Genomic DNA, 21,540 nt, shown 5'->3' with positions numbered 1-21,540 from the left:
GTCTCGAACCCAGCCACGTCAGGACTTATCCCGGCTCCAGGGGGAGCCAGAAACCAGGCGGGTCCAAGAAGAGTACACCAGGAGGGGGAAACTCGACAGTGTTACCTGTGTGGGGAGATGGGACATATCTCCTGGCAGTGTGGGAAACCAGCCGATGAACCTATGCCCACTGCGGAGTCCTCCAGCTCAGCACCCACACACCGCTTTTGCCTCGCTCTTGGGAGTCGTAGATGGCGGCCCAGATCGACCCCCCACCTGCCCGGTAACTGTGAATCACCATGATGTGGAGGCCTTACTGGATTCTGGTAGCCGGGCCACCCTGGTGCGTAAGGATTTGGTGGGCCCAACGTGTCTGACCCCGGGGAAAGTCCTCCCAGTTTCCTGTGTCCATGGGGACACCAGAGAATACCCCATTACTGAACTTACAATGACCAGCACACGGGGAACCATACACACGACGGCGGGGGTGGTTGATTCCCTCCCCGTCCCTGTCCTAATTGGACGAGACTGCCCAGCCTTTTACCCACTCTGGAGAGAGTCTCAGGAGAGGATAACCCGAGTACCTCGGAAACGGAGAGGCAAGACTCATCCTGGGAAGGCTCCGGTGCAATCCTCCGAATTACTCACTCCCGCCCGGGCTCTGATAGGGATGGCAGGTGCCCAGACCGACACAGAGACGGAGCTACAGAATCTGGACAAAGAACTGTCTGGTCTGAAGGGGACCGCTGAGAGGTATCGTTTGTTAAAGCAACAGTTAGACATGAAGACAGAAGAGTTAGATATCCTCCAGGCTAAACTCCAACAGAGCTCCTTCCCTAAGCAACAGGAGGAGCTGGAGAGGCTGCGCAGGACCATTGAGGAGTGTGAGGAGACCCTGCGCAGTAGTAAGGAGGTCCAGAAGAAGGCAGAGGAGAAGTACAAGGTGTTGGAGAACAAGATGAAGAATGCGGAGGCAGAGAGAGAGAAGGAACTGAAAGCTGCTCAACAGAAGCTAAACTCTGCTAAAACCAAGGCTGATGCGTTCAGTAAGAAACTCAAGGAGAGACAACAGGAGGCTGAGTCCCTGGTCCTAGAGGTGGAGGAGTTGAAGAGAGAGCAGGCTGGCAAGCACCACGGCAATGCGGACGCCCTCTCCCGGCGTGATGCCTTCTTCGCTGCCTTTACCCCGACGAGGACGTCGGTCCCGAGGAGGGGGATGTGTGATGTCACGAGAGGCTGTGTCCTGGAGGGACGTTACATCCCCCTGAGGTGGCTGCAAACCCAGACAGCTATGGCTCCATCTGCTGGTATGGTCGGGAACTCCACCCCTCTATGGCCAATCTTCCCACGCAGCTGAAACAAATGAGGAGCTGATGAGCTGAAGGTTTGGAAAGGGAAGAGACACAGTCTCCAACCTGGGCTCTCTGGAGGACAAGAGTGCTGCACGTCCACTTCCATGAGGAATATAAGGATTTGGAGATACTTACCTTTGGGAAATACTCACCTTTGGATATATGCACCTGTGGAAATACGTGTGGGACATTTGGAAGGACGTTTTGCTGGGTTGGCCACTAGCTGCAACGTGGAATACAGTAAGACTGGGGAAAAGTTATTTGAGCGAGGGAGAGTTATGATTTTGGATGTGGAAGAGACATCCCTGAACTGTTAACCCTTAAAGAGCCACCAGAGAACAGAATTGTGTTATACTTTCGTTAGTTTCCCAAGACCTTTAATAAAATCCTTGTTTTGATTGAACCTGGTCTCCTTGCACTACTTGAGCAATCCCGCTGAAAGCTGTGTAGCCTCTCTTGACATCACAATATATATATATATCTGTATGTGCGTGTATGCATATGCATGTAATTGCTTGAGCTGCATGTTAGTGGATGATGTGTATCTCTGTGTCTTTGTATCAGACAGAACAGACCGGCTCACTGGTGTGGAACTCAATACTAAGTAGTAGTGGGTGGGCTCTGCAAACTATCTATCTCTCTCTCTCTCCCTCTCTCATTATCTACCTCTCACTCTCTCTTAGTTTAATCTAGCCTTCTTTACCTCAGACTAACCATACATACTGAATCTGCCTCCTCTCTCTCTGTCTCTCTCTCTCTCTCTCTCTGTCTCTCTCTCTCTCTCTCTCTCAATTCAATTCAATTCAATTCAATTCAATATACTTTATTGACATGGCAAGTAAAATTACTTACATTGTCAAAGTATACATATAACAAAAATGGTGGGACCAACAGCAATAATAATAGTAGTAGTGGAAATGGGATTACCATTAACAGCAACTACAACAACAATATTAATGAGAATAACAATACATTAAAGCAATAGTAGTCGACCAATCTCAACATGACTGAAGACATATTACATGCTATGAAAGCCAAAACAAAACAGGAAATATTATTGACATTACATTACAATTTTCACTGGCTGTCCCTCAGGTTGTGGCAGGAGGACACATATTTGGCTGCCAAAATTGCACATTTTGGCTTTTCACCCAATAAATATTTTATTTTTTCTTCCTCTTTTATAGTTTCAAATTCGTTGTACTGAATGATAATTTTGGGAAAGAAAGATTCTCTTAGGTCTGAGTATTTGTCACAGTGTAATAGGAAATGCAGCTCTGTCTCTACCTCTCCCCGGGGGCAGAGTGAGCACAGCCTGTCCTCTCTGGGCAGCCAGGTTTGCCTGTGACGACCGGTCTCTATAGCCAGACTGTGCTCACTGAGTCTGTACCTAGTCAGTGTTTTTCTCAGTTTTCTATCAGTCACAGTGGTCAGATAGTCTGCCACCATGTACTGTCTGTTTAGAGCCAAATAGCATTGAAGTTTACTTTGATTTTTTGTGGTGTCTTTCCAATAGGTGATATATTTTTCTTTTTGCTTTGTGATGATTTGGTTGGGCCAGATTTTCTGAGTGCTGTCCTGAGGCTCTATGAGGTTGGTTTTGGTTAGTGAACTGAGCCTCAGAACCAGCTGGCTGAGGGGACTCTTCTCTTGTTTCATCTCTTGACATAGTAGAGCTGTGTGATGGAATGTTTTGGGGTCACTTGTTTTTAGATGGTTGTAAAATTTTATGGCTCTTTTTTCTATTCGAATAAGGAGGGGGTATTGGCCCAATTCTGCTCTACATGCATTATTTGGAGTTTTTCTTTGCACTTGCAATACAGTCTTGCAAAACTCTGCATGCAGTATTTCGATTGGATGTTTGTCCCATTTGGTAAATTCAGTATTAGAGAGCGGACCCCATACTTCGCTGCCATATAGAGCAATTGGTTCTATAACTGATTGGAAAATTTTGAGCCAGATTCTAATTGGAATTTCGATTTTAATATTCCTTTTAATGGCATAGAATGCTCTTCTTGCTTTGTCTCTCAGCTCATTCACAGCCATGTGAAAGCTACCTGTGTTGCTGATATTTAGTCCTAGATATGTGTAATTTTTGGTGTGTTCTAATAGAACTGTGTCCAAATAGAATTTATATTTGTCATCCTGATTTCCTGACCTTTTTTGGAATATCATTATATTCGTTTTTTTTAGATTAACGGTCAGGGCCCAGGTCTGACAGAATCTGTGCAGATGATCTAGATGCTGCTGTAACCCCTCCTTAGTGGGAGACAGTAGCACCAGGTCATCTGCGTACAGCAGACACTTGATTTCAGTGTTGTGTAGGGTGAGACCAGGTGCTGACGATTCTTCTAATGTTTTTGCCAATTCGTTAATGTAGATGTTAAATAGTGTTGGACTTATTGGGCAGCCCTGTTTCACTCCACGTCTCTGAGAGAAGAAGTCTGTTTGCTTGTTGCCGATTTTAATCGCACATTTGTTTTTAGTGTACATTGATTTAATAACATCATATGTTTTCCCTCCAATACCACTTTCTATTAGTTTGTAAAAAAGACCTTCGTGCCAAATTGAATCAAATGCTTTCTTGAAGTCTACAAAACACGAGTAGATTTTGCCTTTGTTTTGATTTACTTGTTTGTCAATTAGAGTCTGGAGAGTGTAAATGTGGTCTGTTGTACGATAATTTTTTACAAATCCAATCTGGCTTCTGCTTAGGACGTTGTGTTCATCCAGGAAATTATGTAGTCTGCTGTTTAAGATAATGCAGAGAATTTTCCCCAAGTTGCTGTTAACGCAAATTCCTCTGTAATTATTTGGGTCAAATTTGTCTCCATTTTTATAAATTGGTGTGATCAATCCTTGGTTCCAAATATCGGGGAAAATACCTGCAGTTAGGATAATGTTGAAGAGTTTGAGTATAGCCAATTTGAATTTGTGGTCTGTATATTTGATCATTTCATTTAAAATACCATCAGCACCACAGGCCTTTTTGGGTTGGAGAGTGCAAAGTTTTTCCAATAATTCTTGTTCTGTAATTGGGGTATCCACAGGATTCTGATAGTCTTTGACTGCTGATTCAAGGATTTGTAATTTTTCTTGTATATCTTGTTGTTCTGGGCTCTTTGTTATATTGCTGTAGAGGTTTGCAAAGTGATTTCTCCACATATCCCCATTTTGGATAGCCAATTCCTCATTATGAGGTTTGTTTAATTTATTCCAATTCTCCCAGAAGTGGTTTGATTCTATGGATTCCTCAATCATATCCAGCTGATTTCTAATGTGCTGTTCCTTTTTTGTTCTTAGGGTGTGTTTGTATTGCTTCAGTGTTTCCCCATATTGAAGATGTATATTTTTGTTGTCTGGGTCTCTGTGTTTATGATTAGATATATTTCTCAATGACTTTCTTAGATTTTTGCAATCATTATCAAACCCTTTTTCATGATCTATTATTTTTGGTTTAAGATTAGCCAAGGAGGCTAATTTGTCAAATATAAAGTTTATGTTCCAAACGGCTAAATTTATACCTTCATTGGTGTAGGAGAATGTTAATGCTAAAAAGTTGTCCAGGAGAGATTGTATTTTTTGGCTACTAATTGCTTTTTGGTAGATTTCTGTACTGTTTGCACTCCATCTATAGGTCTGTTTAGTACCATGTAATTTATTGGGCCGTGATGCTTCATGGTTGGGTTCTGCTCTTTTCAGATACACTGTGATTTTACTGTGGTCAGAGAGAGGTGTTAGTGGGCTGACTGTGAAGGCTCTGAGAGACTCTGGGTTAAGGTCTGTGATGAAGTAGTCTACAGTACTGCTGCCAAGGGATGAGCTGTAGGTGTACCTACCAAAAGAGTCCCCTCTTAACCTACCATTGACTATGTACAGACCCAGTGTTCGACAGAGCTTCAGGAGCTGTACTCCATTTTTGTTTTTCACTTTGTCATAGTTGTTTCTAGGGGGGTATGTGGGGAGGGAAAGGTTGTTGCTTCCCGGTAGGTGTTTGTCCCCATGACTGTTAATAGTGTCTAGTTCTTCTGCTGTTCTAGCATTCAGATCTCCACAGACCAGCACATTGCCTTGGGCCTGAAATGGACTAATCTCCCCCTCTAGAATGGAGAAACTCTCTTCATTGAAGTAGGGTGACTCTGAGGGGGGAATGTATGTGGCACAGAGGAAGACGTTGTTATCTGTTAAGATAGCCTCCTTGTTGATTTTTAGCCAGATAAAGAATTCTCCTGTTTTGATCAATTCGATTGAATTAGTTAGTTCAGATTTATACCATATTAGCATTCCCCCTGAGTCTCTGCCCTGTGTGATTCCTTTTAATTTGGTGGATGATACGATTATCTCCCTATAACCTAGTGGACAGCCAGTGGAAACATCACCTCTGCACCATGTTTCCTGTAGTACTACAATATCAACATCATCAATTTCTTTAAGGAAGTCTGGGTTTCTGCTCTTTAGCCCAAAAAGCAGAGGACTTCAAGCCTTGTAAATTCCAACATGCAACGTAAAAAGACTTCATAACTGTTTTTTCTTTACATTCAAAATGAGATAAACACTCACAATCCAACAAGAACTATTAAAATAGGATTTTTCAATTAAGGTAAACTCTTATTATGCAAATGTGATTTGTTTATCATTTAAGATAGTATTTGTGTCATGCCACTTGGGTGGATGTAGTGTGAGGATGGTGGAGTTCTTGTGCTCATCTTACCATGACCCTCGGCCTATCACATGTGAGCATAGTAGATTCAGCATTTGTTTGATGTCACTCATTTCGTTGGTGGGAGCTGGACCAGTTGCTCCTCTCACAGCTTGTGCATAGCTCTGTCTGCCGGGCTGTGGCTCCTCCAGGTGTGGGTCTGTGGTGGGGGGAGGGGGTGTTAGGCCTCGTCTGGGTGGGTCTGAAGCTGGGCTGGGGTGGTCTGTGCTGCGCTGGATGTGGTGGGCATTGAGGTTGGTGGTGCTGTGGCTGTGGCTGGGGGTCCAGGGTACTGGTCCGGGGTGTTGTCTCGGTGATCTCGGGGGTGGAGATTGCTCCGTTGTTCCTGGGTGGAGAGGTCGGGATGCGGTTTAAAGCGACGTCCTTGAGAGTCTTAGCAAGGATGGGGACTGTCTCCCTGTACAGGTGAACATGGTCATAGAGACAGTCCAGATCGAGGGTGGGATGGTGGGCCAGGTGTACATTGGGTCGCAGGGCACAGTCCCGGGAGAGGCTGGCGTTTATTCTTTGGATTGTGGCAGGGTGGAAGTCCTTCCTCTGTAGAAGGGTTGACACCACGATCCTTGAGTTGGGGAAGATTGCGGAGGCCTTCTCAATCACTCCCCGTAGTGAAGTCGCCACCCTCTCCTGCTGAGCACGCAGGTCGTTGCTTCCGGTGTGTATGATTATGTGGCTTGGCGACCCAAGCTGGGCCTTATCAAGCAGCGCCATGGCACTCTACGTTGTTGGGCACCACACCTTTCTCGTTTTGTGTCTAGGGAAAAGTTTCTTCTCCTGAACAAACTTCCCATTTGAGTCCATCAACAGGACAATCTCAGCCAGTGTTTCTTCTGGACTGGAGGGGGTAGAGTTGGGGCTGGTGGGTGTTGGAGCTGGGGTGTGGCTGGTCTGTGCCGGTGCCGCTGTCAGTGGGAGGCTGTTCTGGGGGCTGGGGGGGAGGCATGCAGCCGGCAGGGCTGGGGAGGCCTGGCTGGTTGAGGTGGGCTCCTCTGCTGTGTGATGGCAGGTCATAGAGTGGTGATCTAGCTGCTCCTGCAGTCTGTCTTCTGTTCTCTTTCTCTCCTGCAGCTCCTCTCTTAGTGTGGTCAGCTCGTTATTACTGCTCTGCCTATCTTTTTGGAGCTCTCTCACCTCCTTTGTTAGATCAGCCAGCTCTCTCTTGAGTCCGTCTCTCTCTTGCTGAACTTCTTTCAACTGTGTTGCAAGGCTGCTGTCCTGCTCTGTCCGCACCTTGGTTAGGAGCTCCTCTAAGGTGTGGATGTCTGGTTGCTGTTTGCTCACACTCCTGAGCAGGACCACCTCTCCCTCCAGTGTGGTGAACTGATCCCTCATGGCAGCTATGGTGGTGAGGAGGGCCTGAGCCTGCTCTGCACTGAGGGGGTCGCTCTCCTCCTGTGGCGTGTCCTCCACTATGGTGGGAAGAGAGGTGCTGGATGTGCCTTTTTGGGTGGGGATAGTGGGGGTGAGGGTGGTGCTGGTGGAGTTTGTGTTGTGGGAGGGCATGTCACTGGTGGTGTCCTTCTCTCTCTCTGCTCTCTCCTTAATGGTCTGAAAGTCTGTTTCAAACAGCCTAAGGTTACCTTGCACCATGACAGTCCCAGTCTTGTAGAGGTTGATTGTTATCATGGTGCTGTCAGGGTCATCTGTCTCTTTCACTTTCAGCTTCCACCCATTACAGATTCCCTCTTTCTTTACGGATGGGTAGTGAGAGCAGACTGCTGAGCGCCATGCATTTGGCTGGTCAGTGAGAAAGATGAGATTACTCACATCACCGTTTTTGTAGAGGTCTGTGAAAAGGGTTTCTGGCCTCCCCCTTTAGTAGATTCTGTTTAAAAGCTTTCCTTGTTGTGTCATTTTTGGCCTCTGGAGGGTAGAAAATGGACTCAGCGCTGAGGGGGAGTGGGGACATGGTGCCTGTGGGCTCTGCTACTACTGCTGCTGCTGCTCTGTTCTGCTGCACCGTTGCTATGGCAACCAGTTTTGTTTGTCTGCTGCTGTTGCTAGCTAGCTCCTGTTTAGCTCAAAACCCAGCAAAAGGAGTGAAAGATCTTCACACAAAAAAACAGAAGATATGTTTAAAGTTGGAGTCCGTGCTTCTTTTTGATATACTCACTCAGTTTGGTCGTTTGATGTAGTTGTATTAACTCCCCTTGCTAGGTTTGCCTAGCTCATTTTTCTGGCTTGCTTGTTAGCCTGCTGGCTAGGTTTTAGTTGTGTAGCTAGCTAGTGAGAGTCAACTTCTTAATTTGAGGCGCAAAGTTACTTTTTTTTCTATTCTGATTTAATAGAGTTGTTGTTCATCACTTCTTGCCTTGAATTATTTTTAGATTCGAGTGTTTATCTCATTCTAAAAACAAAAAAAACTGAAATAAATCAGGAGCTCATGTTGAGCATGACCTCTCTCTCTCTCTCTCTCTCTCTGTCTGTCTGTCTGTCTCTCTCTCTCTCTCTCTCTCTCTCTCTCTCTCTCTCTCTCTCTCTCTCTCTCTCTCTCTCTCTCTCTCTCTCTCTCTCTCTCTCTCTCTCTCTCTCTCTCTCTCGCTTTCTCAATGTTTCAGACCAACCACATTTCTCTCCTGTTCCTCACTCATGTCTGATCGCTTAGCGGTTAAGAACGTTGGGCCATTAACCGAAAGGTTGCTGGTTTGAATCTCAGAGCCGGCAAGGTAGAAAAATCTGCCGTTCTGCCCTTGAGCAAGGCAGTTAACCTCCAACAACATATCCTCCTTGGCCGCTGATGACGTCGATTAAGGCAGCCCCCCACACCTCTCTGATTCAGAGCCCCTTGCACCTCTCTGAGGGTTAAATGTGGAAGACACATTTTGGTTGAATGCATTCAGTTGTGTAACTGACTAGGTATCCCCTTTCCCCTAATCTAATGGAGTCTACCCTTCACACTATCTCAGAACAATCTAACTGGCTACAGGCTCCATGTTGCTCACTAGAAAAAACTACCATAAACTATTTTCAGAATCACGTTAAGTTTTCTCAGACAATGTATGTGAGGAGGCAATTATTTGACCGCCCCATCTCACCACTGTTTCTCCCTCCATCCCTCTCCCCCATCTCTGTTCCCTCTCTCTCCCCCATCTCTGTTCCCTCTCTCTCCCCCATCTCCCCTCTGTCTCTCCCCTGCCTCTGTGTGTCTGTCTGTCTGTCTGTCTTTGGGTGAGATGCAGAGGGCAGAGCAGGCTTTAGCTGATTAAAGTGGCCTTGCTTGCTTTGATTAATTGGATGTGTGTGTTGTCTCTTAACCAGGTTTGCAGCTCTGAACCCCTCTTATAGCCTAGCTGTCACAACCAAGAGATTAGAGCTGCGTTCACAATCACCACCCTGGAGTGTTCTCTCTCAACAGTTTGCAACCATTTTACATGACCACATGCTTAGGGCTGCATTCATAATCTCAACCTTCAATTGTTATCCCTCAGTTTGCAACCGTTTTACATTTACATTTTAGTAGTTTAGCATATGCTCTTATCCAGAGCGACTTACAGGAGCAATTAGGGTTACGTACCTTGCTTACATTGCAACAGCAAAACATTTGATTGCTCCTGTTCCATTGGTCATTGCATTTTAGCATTATAGCTGCTAAAGATCCCTGTAACCTGCATGGAACTTCCTCTGTTTTAATGAAGTTTTGTCATAAATTGTCATCAATCGTTTTCCACAATGACACTGTAGTGATAATAAGCAACAGTAGATCTGTGTGTCTTGACAGATGAACACTTCTTTGCTCAGCACTATGGCTCTGTATTGATTTTGTGTGGGATCCTCTTCCTCTCCTGGCTGAGTTTCTGGATGAATTTGTTTGGCTGTCCTCCTATAGCTGTTGAATCCAGAAATCTGGTTCAATGGTTCAATCTGATCTTTCTGTAGCCTGACGATTCAAACAAAATGTTTCAGTTGCTCTATCGTTCGCTACATACTTTAGTCTGAGACTGCCATCATTGAAGTCGTTTGTGGTGACCAGGGGCACGAGGGGCGTTGTACCAAACAAAGTCATCAGCGACTGGATCGTCTCTATCCAATCAGAGTATCAAAACCAATGACTCATTTTCTAACTGCCGCTTTACCCACGTCTGTTCTGGCTCTGGCCCAACCCATCGGTTTCTGGGAGGTACTCAGATCCATACTCATTGTGGAGAAGAAACTAACATTCATGGGCGTGGCATAGCCTTTGGCCAGTCAAGGAGTCTGGGTAGCCAGGCTAATCTTTCTGCCTTTTACCTCTCATCTTGAAACTTTAATCACCAGGATGTCATCCCTCGCTCCACAGCTCCCTCCTCCTCACCCTCTCTCATCCTCCCTTGCCTGTGCCCTGTTCTGTGGCCTGTACTCTCACTTCAAAAGCATATTTTTCCTGTTTGAATTCCTCTTCAAAGACTGGTCTCTGAAAGGTCCTCTGCTTCCTCTACAGGCCGCTGTGGCTCTCTATCTCCTTCTGTTTGCTCCCTCCATCTCTCCTGCCTGCATGCCATGACTGAAATATCACACACACACACACACACACACACACACAGCCACACATATACAGCCACACACACACACAGCCACATATATACAGCCACACACACATGCACACACTCCCTCGCTTAGACACTTTAGAGAAAACCCATTTCAGCCCAGCAAAGAAAAGGATCTGGCAGGAGAGTCAAACACTGTGTCATTCTGTCCAGCAAACAGCTATGGGAGAGATCCAATTCAGGCTGAGCCTCTGGTGGGAAGAAAGGCTTTCTGGGATATAAAGAAACAATCACAGCCCTAACACTTTCATTGTTTCTATCTCTCCATCTTCCATTAGAGGCTTTTATCAACCACCTGCAGGCTTGACAGATGTGTGTGTGTGTGTGTGTGTGTGTGTGTGTATTTGGGGGAGGGTGAGTGATACCATTCCATTCATTCCATTCCAGCCATTATTATGAGCCGTCCTCCCCTCACCCGCCTCCTCGTGTGTGTGTGTGTGTGCAGCCGTGCATGTGTCTAATATGGCTACCCAGATAATTATACAATGGACAAGAATAAACAGCTAGAATAACTCAATAACAATGCCACGCCTAATTTAGGAAATCACTCACTGATTATTGTCTGTGGTTCTGCCTTGGTGGGGAAAAACATTGACTGGCTTGTTACTGATCTACCAGCCGGGGCTCACAGCACGTCCCATTTTGTATGTAATTACAGTTTGTGTGTTTGTGTGTGCATGCGTGTACAGTGTTGTTTGTGTTCTGTAATAACCATTATGAATTCTTCCTGTTGTTGAGGGATTTATTATTTATTAGTTATTTGCACCAAAGAAAACAAGTGTTAGACAACAGGACAGAGAAAAAAATACTAAATAAAAACGGTGTGCATGTGAGGTTGGAAGCCCAAGGGCTGATATGAAAACCACAAAGAAACAATATATAATATATAAATACAAAAATTAAAAAAGGTTTGTTAAAACAGATAACAAAACCTACTAATTATATACAGTGGGGAGAACAAGTATTTGATACACTGCCAAATTTGCAGGTTTTCCTACTTACAAAGCATGTAGAGGTCTGCAATTTTTATCATAGGTACACTTCAACTGTGAGAGACGGAATCTAAAACAAAAATCCAGAAAATCACATTTGTATGATTTTTAAGTAATTAATTTCCATTTTATTGCATGACATAAGTATTTGATCACCTACCAACCAGTAAGAATTCCGGCTCTCACAGACCTGTTAGTTTTTTCTTTAAGAAGCCCCCCTTGTTCTCCACTCATTACCTGTATTAACTGCACCTGTTTGAACTCGTTACCTGTATAAAAGACACCTGTCCACACACTCAATCAAACAGACTCCAACCTCTCCACAATGGCCAAAACCAGAGAGCTGTGTAAGGACATCAGGGATAAAATTGTAGACCTGCACAAGGCTGGGATGGGCTACAGGACAATAGGCAAGCAGCTTGGTGAGAAGGCAACAACTGTTGGCGCAATTATTAGAAAATGGAAGAAGTTCAAGATGACGGTCAATCATCCTCGGTCAGGGGCTCCATGCAAGATCTCACCTCGTGGGGCATCAATGATCATGAGGAAGGTGAGGGATCAGCCCAGAACTACACGGCAGGACCTGGTCAATGACCTGAAGAGAGCTGGGACCACAGTCTCAAAAGAAACCATTAGTAACACACTACGCCGTCATGGATTAAAATCCTGCAGCGCACGCAAGGTCCCCCTGCTCAAGCCAGCGCATGTCCAGGCCCGTCTGAAGTTTGCCAATGACCATCTGGATGATCCAGAGGAGGAATGGGAGAAGGTCATGCGGTCTGATGAGACAAAAATAGAGCTTTTTGGTGTAAACTCCACTCGCCGTGTTTGGAGGAAGAAGAAGGATGAGTACAACCCCAAGAACACCATCCCAACTGTGAAGCATGGAGGTGGAAACATCATTCTTTGGGGATGCTTTTCTGCAAAGGGGACAGGACGACTACACCGTATTGAGGGGAGGATGGATGGGGCCATGTATCGCGAGATCTTGGCCAACAACCTCCTTCCCTCAGTAAGAGCATTGAAGATGGGTCGTGGCTGGGTCTTCCAGCATGACAACGACCCGAAACACACAGCCAGGGCAACTAAGGAGTGGCTCCGTAAGAAGCATCTCAAGGTCCTGGAGTGGCCTAGCCAGTCTCCAGACCTGAACCCAATAGAAAATCTTTGGAGGGAGCTGAAAGTCCGTATTGCCCAGCGACAGCCCCGAAACCTGAAGGATCTGGAGAAGGTCTGTATGGAGGAGTGGGCCAAAATCCCTGCTGCAGTGTGTGAAAACCTGGTGAAGACCTACAGGAAATGTATAATCTCTGTGATTGCAAACAAAGGTTTTTGTACCAAATATTAAGTTCTGCTTTTCTGATGTATCAAATACTTATGTCATGCAATAAAATGCAAATTAATTACTTAAAAATCATACAATGTGATTTTCTGGATTTTTGTTTTGTTTTGTTCCGTCTCTCACAGTTGAAGTGTACCTATGATAAAAATTACAGACCTCTACATGTTTTTTAAGTAGGAATACCTGCAAAATCGGCAGTGTAACAAATACTTGTTCTCCCCACTGTATGTATAAATGAATTGATCAGTAATCACTAAAAAAAGTAATATATATTTGTTTTGTTTAAATGTATGTATGTGTGTGAGAGTTAGGCTACATGGAGGGGAATATTGGGTAGTTTGGTTCATCAGGCTGACCCCAGATCTTCACTTGAACTTATTGAGGGATGATGAGGTTTTGGCAATGTGAAAATACGAATTCCAGAGTATGGTACCTCAGTATCTGATAGAGAATTGACTATGTGAGGTGCGGCAGTAGAGAGGGTGAAGGTTATCGCAGTGTCTTGTGTTTTATAGATAGATATCAGAATTAACCTGGAAGAATCCATTGAAGGGTTTAGGTAAACTGTCTGGGAGGTATGAGTATTTGTAGATGAAAGTGCATAATTGGCGTACATTAATGTCGTAAATAGACAAGATATTGAGTTTCTTAAACAAAGGTGCAGATGGAGCCAGGTAATTAGAGGAGGTGGCTATTCTTGCAAATGTATTTTGTATGATGAGTAATTTGTGTAGGTAGGAGGCATATCTACTTGCCCAGACAATATTACAGTAAATGAGATATGGGTAAATTTAAGCTATAATATAGAGTTAGGAAGCAAGCCTGATGAACCAAACCACTAATCTTTCTGATGATACCAACTGATTTCATCACTTTGCAGCAGACAAATTGAAAATGATCTTTCCAGGATAACTTGTCATCAAATTAAACTCAGAGGAATCTAGTGGATGTGACTTGTTCCATTTCTTTCCCACCAATTGAGATTCTGGCTTTTGTTTTTATTTTATTGTAGTTTTTATTTTATTGTAGTTTTTACAGTATTTATCTTATTCTTACTAGTGAATACAATAAAGTTGGATTTTTAAAAAATATTTAAAGATATGTTCATCTGGAACCATTCAGAAAATGTTGCCATGCCTGAGTTGGCTTCATTAATTAGTGAAACAAAATTATTGTGTGATCAAATCCAATTGGTATCATCAGCAAAGAGAATGGGAAGTATGGTAGAAGACACAGCAGCAAGGTCATTGATATAGATTAGTAATAACAAAGGTCCAATTATCCAACCCTGTGGCACGCCACAGGATATCTTGGCCCTGGGAGATGCACAGCCGTTTGAATAAACAAATTGTTCTCTATCATAAACATAACTATATAGCCAATTTATATGTATAATCATGAAAACCGTAATAATGCAATTTAAAGTAATATTTAATGATCAACCATGTCAAAATCTTTGGATAAATCTAAAAAGATGCCAGGAGCGTATTCATTGTTGTCCAGGGCTGTAAAGGTTTTATCCACAAGTTACAAAAGAGCCATATCTGTGGAGTAGTTTTCATGAAAACCATATTGGTGCTCATATAGAATATAGTGTTGATTCTCTTATACACCACATTTTCTAGGATAAAAAAAAAAGATGGTAGTACAGATATTGGGCTATAATTTGTAAAAGATATTGGATCCCCAGATTTATAGAGGGGGATAACTTTGGCAATTTTCAAATCTTTAGGAACAATACCAGTTTGCATAAATTTGATGAAGATATATACGTTACAGGCTCAGTAATCGAGGAAGACATTGATTTCACGAAAGGGGCACCAATCTCATTATGACCTTCTGCTGAAGTTACGAATGACCTCCATCACATCAGGAGGATCAAACTGAAACAGAGATGGGAAATGTCCCTTAATGTAATCCAAGGGATTTCCATCAGTTTTCTCAATTTTCTTTGACAGAGAGATCCCACATTCACAAAACATTTAGTAAATTCACATGAAATAACATCAGGATCACTATAGGTCTTATTTCCAACAATAAATTGAGATGGGATGGTTGTAGATGCCTTTTTCTTATTCAACAGTTAATTGAGGATTTTCCAAGTTTAATTTATATTATTTAAGGATTCTTGAAATGTGTTAGTAAAATGTATTTTTTGGGATATCCGAAGTAGGTGAGTAAATGCTTTCTTATTGTCACGAGAATTTCTATCTCTAATTAATCAAACTTAATACTTTGAATAATTCCCAGAGGGTGTAAGGCTCTGGTTTAATCATGAATTAAACGAAGGTCCGCAACCAACAAGAATGATCTGTATGTTTTAATCATGGAGAGCTCTGGTTCCAAAAAATACATACACAGCCTTTATACCCCCTGACACACAAAGGCACTTTGCTCCGCCCACCTTTAAACAGCTTCTCAGTCCCCTTCACCCTGGACCCTCAGCAGTTTCTAACTCCTCCCCCTCTGTTAGTGGGTTGACACTACATTATAACTCTAACACCGTTCACACATTTATACTGTATTTGGGGTGAAATCCTTTAGTCATTATTCTTAAAATACAAATTAATCTACACTGCTCAAAAAAATAAAGGGAACACTTAAACAACACATCCTAGATCTGAATGAATGAAATAATCTTATTAAATACTTTTTTCTTTACATAGTTGAATGTGCTGACAACAAAATCACACAAAAATTATCAATGGTAATCAAATTTATCAACCCATGGAGGTCTGGATTTGGAGTCGCCCTCAAAATTAAAGTGGAAAACCACACTACAGGCTGATCCAACTTTGATGTAATGTCCTTAAAACAAGTCAAAATGAGGCTCAGTAGTGTGTGTGGCCTCCACGTGCCTGTATGACCTCCCTACAACGCCTGGGCATGCTCCCGATGAGGTGGCGGATGGTCTCCTGAGGGATCTCCTCCCAGACCTGGACTAAAGCATCCGCCAACTCCTGGAAAGTCTGTGGTGCAACGTGACGTTAGTGGATGGAGCGAGACATGATGTCCCAGATGTGCTCAATTGGATTCAGGTCTGGGGAACGGGCGGGCCAGTCCATAGCATCAATGCCTTCCTCTTGCAGGAACTGCTGACACACTCCAGCCACATGAGGTCTAGCATTGTCTTGCATTAGGAGGAACCCAGGGCCAACCGCACCAGCATATGGTCTCACAAGGGGTCTGAGGATCTCATCTCGGTACCTAATGGCAGTCAGGCTACCTCTGGCGAGCACATGGAGGGCTGTGCGGCCCCCCAAAGAAATGCCACCCCACACCATGACTGATCCACCGCCAAACCGGTCATGCTGGAGGAAGTTGCAGGCAGCAGAACGTTCTCCACGGCGTCTCCAGACTCTGTCACGTCTGTCACATGTGCTCAGTGTGAACCTGCTTTCATCTGTGAAGAGCACAGGGCACCAGTGGCGAATTTGCCAATCTTGGTGTTCTCTGGCAAATGCCAAACGTCCTGCACGGTGTTGGGCTGTAAGCACAACCCCCACCTGTGGACGTCGGGCCCTCATACCACCCTCATGGAGTCTGTTTCTGACCATTTGAGCAGACACATGCACATTTGTGGCCTGCTGGAAGTCATTTTGTAGGGCTCTGGCAGTGCTCCTCCTGCTCCTCCTTGCACAAAGGCGGAGGTAGTGGTCCTGCTGCTGGGTTGTTGCCCTCCTACGGCCTCCTCCACGTCTCCTGATGTACTGGCCTGTCTCCTGGTAGCGCCTCCATGCTCTGGACACTACGCTGACAGACACAGCAAACCTTCTTGCCACAGCTCGCATTGATGTGCCATCCTGGATGAGCTGCACTACCTGGGCCACTTGTGTGGGTTGTAGACTCCGTCTCATGCTACCACTAGAGTGAAAGCACCGCCAGCATCCAAAGTGACCAAAACATCAGCCAGGAAGCATAGGAACTGAGAAGTGGTCTGTGGTCACCACCTGCAGAACCACTTCTTTATTGGGGGTGTCTTGCCCCCACCTGTTGTCTATTCCATTTGCACAACAGCATGTGCAATTTATTGTCAATCAATTTTGCTTCCTAAGTAGACAGTTTGATTTCACAGAAGTGTGATTGACTTGGAGTTACATTGTGTTGTTTCAGTGTTCCCTTAATTTTTTTGAGCAGTGTATCAATCCACCCCTTTGACTAAATGTTTTCACATTCAGGATAAATGTATTTACAAGCATGATTAATCTCAGAGATTACGTCAGAACTAATAAACATTTCATCCAATTGCGGTCTTTCAGGGTCAAAATCCTCGTCATCCACCAAGCCTGGAGGATCGTTTTTCACATTCCCCTGGTCAGAGTCCGGAGTCGGTCCATCTCATCATTGTTGAGATACTGCATTTCACCAACGCCTTACTCACCAATCCTCGGACACAGGGAACAAGACAACAACCACATAATACAAGAATACCCATACAAACACTGACCGCCCCTAAGATGGTGGCTGCTATGGTTTTCCATTTACCAAACATTTCATCAAACCACCCTATCCACGATGTACTAACTTCTGAGTTCTCAGCTCATTCTTCACTTAGTGCAGTTAATTCTGCAAGAGCTCTGGTGACTGGCCCATCCGGTGTGGTGGTGTTAGGGATAAAATGTGCAACAATGGCTTATCATTCTATAGACACCGGCCCTTTCTGCCTGATCTAGAGCCAACCTCTTTTACTAAGTCATGAGTGGGATGGCGGATAATTGTTCAGAGATCCCTTTTACTGCATCCCTAGTCTAGCCAATAAATCGTTGTTGGTCGTAATAGATATAATTAATCCAATCCACAATTTTGTTTATTGTCACCCACCAAAAGAACGTGGTATTAAATTCTTTCATAGCTTGTTATCCATCCGATACCCCCCTTTGGTATCCCAATCGCCTCCATCTAAATAGGGCTATTCTCCTTTTTGTTAAAACTCCTCCTACGTCTGTTTAACCCTTTCCTTGGTTCCTGGTGACTAATTCTAACTAGCTGAATCAGTAGAACCAGGGCGCACGTATCTAGCCACCCTTTTGGTATTCTCTGCCTTATACTGCCTTTACTGGTACACTCCCACCACACATCGGTTACAGGGGCTGTAAGGTTCAAAATTCTCTCCTGTGCACATTACCACTATCTCCAATTGATAATTGGTGATGTCTTTGTTTCTCTTTACCCCCCATCTGGATGTTCAGTCCCGCCCGGTCTCATATCCCCATCCCCAAGTGTGTTTAAACACTTGAGTCTAGGAACAATCCGCTGTGGGGGCCGAACACGAATATAATGATATTTTATAATCCCAAATTGCTTATTGACCTGTACCCCACCCGTTGGCTACGTCCCTAACCTTTATTTTGAATCCTACAGTCTGCCCTTCTCTGACTCCCATTTTGTAGGCCACTTGTCGTTGACGGTCAGTATGTCGGGTCGCTTCTCTTCTCTTTTACTTCTTAACAATGGTAAGGGCATAGTGTAATTGGTGGTGGATCTTGACATATCAAGACCATTGCCGAGACTATGATGCAGCTCAAGTTACCCCTAATCCCAAAAACCGCCAACCCTCTCCTGTCCTCAGTCTTTCTGCTTGGTATCACCCCATACTCACACCCTGAGAACACACTACAGTGATGATAGGTCGGGGTAGGAGATCTTCGTTAACAGAGGTGATCCCCAGACCCTATTGGTTCAGTTCTTCTCTCTAACTCTGTGTGTGTTCAGTGGTGCTTGTATGTGTTCTTACCTTTTTGCAGTGGGTAACGTGGACCCAGGTTGCTCTTTCTGCTATTCTAATGGCAAAGGCAGTGACCAATATAACCTGATAGGGCCCTTCCCAACAGGCCTGCTTCCAGTCTTTCTTCTTTAGGGACTGGATGCTCACCAGTCACCTGGTTAGATAGAGTGGGTCACCTTCTCCTTTAGTTCACCTGTGGGGCACAAAACCTCTGACATACCGCTCACATCAGTATTCTCTTTCTAGAATGTATCTAATTATTATTATTTTTTTTTAAAGTATTTTGTCCTCTCCTTCATATATTATTTAATCCTACCACTAGCCTCTTCCCCCCTCTTGACACATGGTTCTGCTCATGTGTCAATATTACCACCTACCTAAACAATCACTTAGGTAATATTGGTCATTTATCATCCAATTGCCATCCCTTATTTATTTTTGAGACTGTCCCTTGCTTCTTTATTGCTCCTCCCACTTCCTTTGTCTTTTAGGGCGACTAAATCCGACTTTCATTCAGTTCAGAATCAATAGTAATCCAATCAATCAATCTCTTATCTTGTAAAAACACTCATGTTTAGTTCAAACTCTGTTCTACCCCGGCTCTCCCGGGCTTGACCTGAAGACTGATGGTTGGACATGACAGGTCCATACTTAAATCTTTCAAACCTAACACAAACCCCCCTTCATGCTGTAATCAATCAAGAAGATAGCAAAGGAGAGACAGGTTTTAGCCTGAACTCTGCTCAACCCTGGTGCCACTCCCTTCACAATGTTTGAAGAGAGACAAAAGACAGCCATGGATTGAAGTAAGAGCAAGCACTTCGACCCTAGGTCACCTAAGTCTTCTGCCTAGCAACAAAGAATTAAAAAAACTCTATGTTCGTGATTAACCCAGTTATATCTAATAGCCCACTAAAAAAACCTCCCTCATCACCATCTTTAAATCACGACCAATGTCATATATCCCTCTTTACTCTCTACCATTTGGGTAAAATCCCTGTTATATGTAGGAAAAGCTAAGACTGTTTGGGAAGTGAGCAACTTTTTTCTCTTCATAAATTGTTCTTCCTCCTCAGAGTTCCAAATGATTTTACCATGAGCTGCCATTGCCTTCCCATAGATAAGATCACTTAATTTACCAGTATGCAGTACCCAAGCTTTACAGTAGTCTATCATTCCCAAAAAGATCATAATTCTTCATCTATTTCTGGACAGCTAGTCCCTATCTTAAATTATCCTATCCAGCTCCCTATTATTACTATCTTCCTGATCTTATTACTAAATCAATGATCTAGGCAATAGCTGTTTCGCATTAGATTGTGCCTTCCTCTGATTACTGCAGCTCATTGCATTAATTTAGTTTCAAATACCAACTTGTTGTTTATTAAAGCATAATAAAAATGAAATGTAAATGACAATATTTGATAATATCTCAACTTACTTCTATCCCGTAAAAGTAATCCAAGATTAGTACAATTGACTAGCAACAGGTATCCCTCATTCAGGGAAAGCTCTCTCCCTCTTCTGTTATTTTAATGTTTCAAATCCTATTATTACCAAATTATAATCTTCTTCACACTTTTCACAGCACTATAAATTACCCTCAATTTGATCAAATAAACCATCCCAAAGTCCTCCTCTCATGCCCCCAGAACCACCAGTGTGGATGACCAATCAACACCAGAAAGTCAAAACAGAGCCCAGAGGCCATTGAAATCACCCAACAAACCGTTCCATCCCACAGCATAGTAAACACCACCTATGAACTGTTGAAAATCCCCTAAATTCAACATAGCAACCCTTTATAAACATCATACTAGGTGTGTTGTTTTTTATTTGAAAAACCCAATTGAAAAACAACAATCAAAGATAGCCAGGCCCCACTTAATTTGGTAGCTCCCTTTTACGACCTAAATACTGCCTAACTTCACTACTGCTCCCCCTAGCCCTGGGAAACATTCCAATGAGATAAGCTAATCTCTTTCTCCTGGTTATACATTTTGTCAACCTTCAATTACCATCAGTAATCTAAAGATGGTAAGTACACACAAAACATGATACAGATATCCCCAGTCCTAACTCCTCAATAATCGTTTGTATCAATCTAATTCCTCATAACTAATCTCACAATGATTATTGAACCCCTAAATCTGCTCCATGTGATCTCATCTCAAATGATCCATTATCAATTATTTTATCAACCCCCTAGGAAAATCTGTCTCCCCTTCTATTGTTCCTTTCGCCCCTGTAAATGTCATATTTCATTCATTAGCCAATACAATCACATACTCCGTGTAAGTAAGACATTATATTTTATCCCAGGCATCTCCTTAACATAATGCTATAGGAGACTTCCATCAATCTTGGAAGACACTATATAATACCATGTTTCATTAAGTTCACTACACCTTCTAATATAAACCTATAACACCTTTCTATTAATTTAATCATCGCAACCTGTTGCATTGATGTTTTTAAAATATAAACCTATTGTTTAATAACTTCATACTTATAACCAATGTTTATTCAATCCATCATCCTAATAGTAAAAATGATATCCCATTGTTCACGTAACGAAACCAAATTATTGTTTTAGAATTCACCACTTATTTTCATACACCACTGGTGTTACCCAACCTATACAATAAAGTAATAACCATTAGACTGTGTCAAATAAATGCTTTTCATTCAATCATTCGACCTTTTGCTCGATACCGTCAAGCAAGTACAACTATTTTACCCGGGAACTAGAACCATAAATTATTTTCCTTTGTCCTCAACTTAAATAATTTTCACAGCTCTATCACCATTTCAGTTCGCTATTCAATTTATTTAACTGTTCTCTCTGATTAAGCCCTAATTAAGAAAACAAATACTTGCTATCGTTGATAAGCATACATTTAATTA

The 21,540-nt window shown here is 43.3% G+C and overlaps 1 protein-coding gene across 3 annotated transcripts in view; it reads left to right on the top strand.

Moving 5' to 3' along the window:
* The window catches only part of LOC121551665 (testis-expressed protein 2-like), a 56,302-nt gene that overhangs the window by 14,342 nt on the left and 20,420 nt on the right, over window positions 1-21,540 (top strand). The window lies entirely within an intron of this gene.

Source organism: Coregonus clupeaformis, chromosome 35 (assembly GCF_020615455.1).
Source record: "Coregonus clupeaformis isolate EN_2021a chromosome 35, ASM2061545v1, whole genome shotgun sequence".
In the NCBI taxonomy this organism is placed as follows: Eukaryota; Metazoa; Chordata; class Actinopteri; order Salmoniformes; family Salmonidae; genus Coregonus; species Coregonus clupeaformis.
The sequence above is the reverse complement of the archived record's forward strand: the minus strand, read 5'-3'. Positions and strand labels throughout refer to the sequence as shown.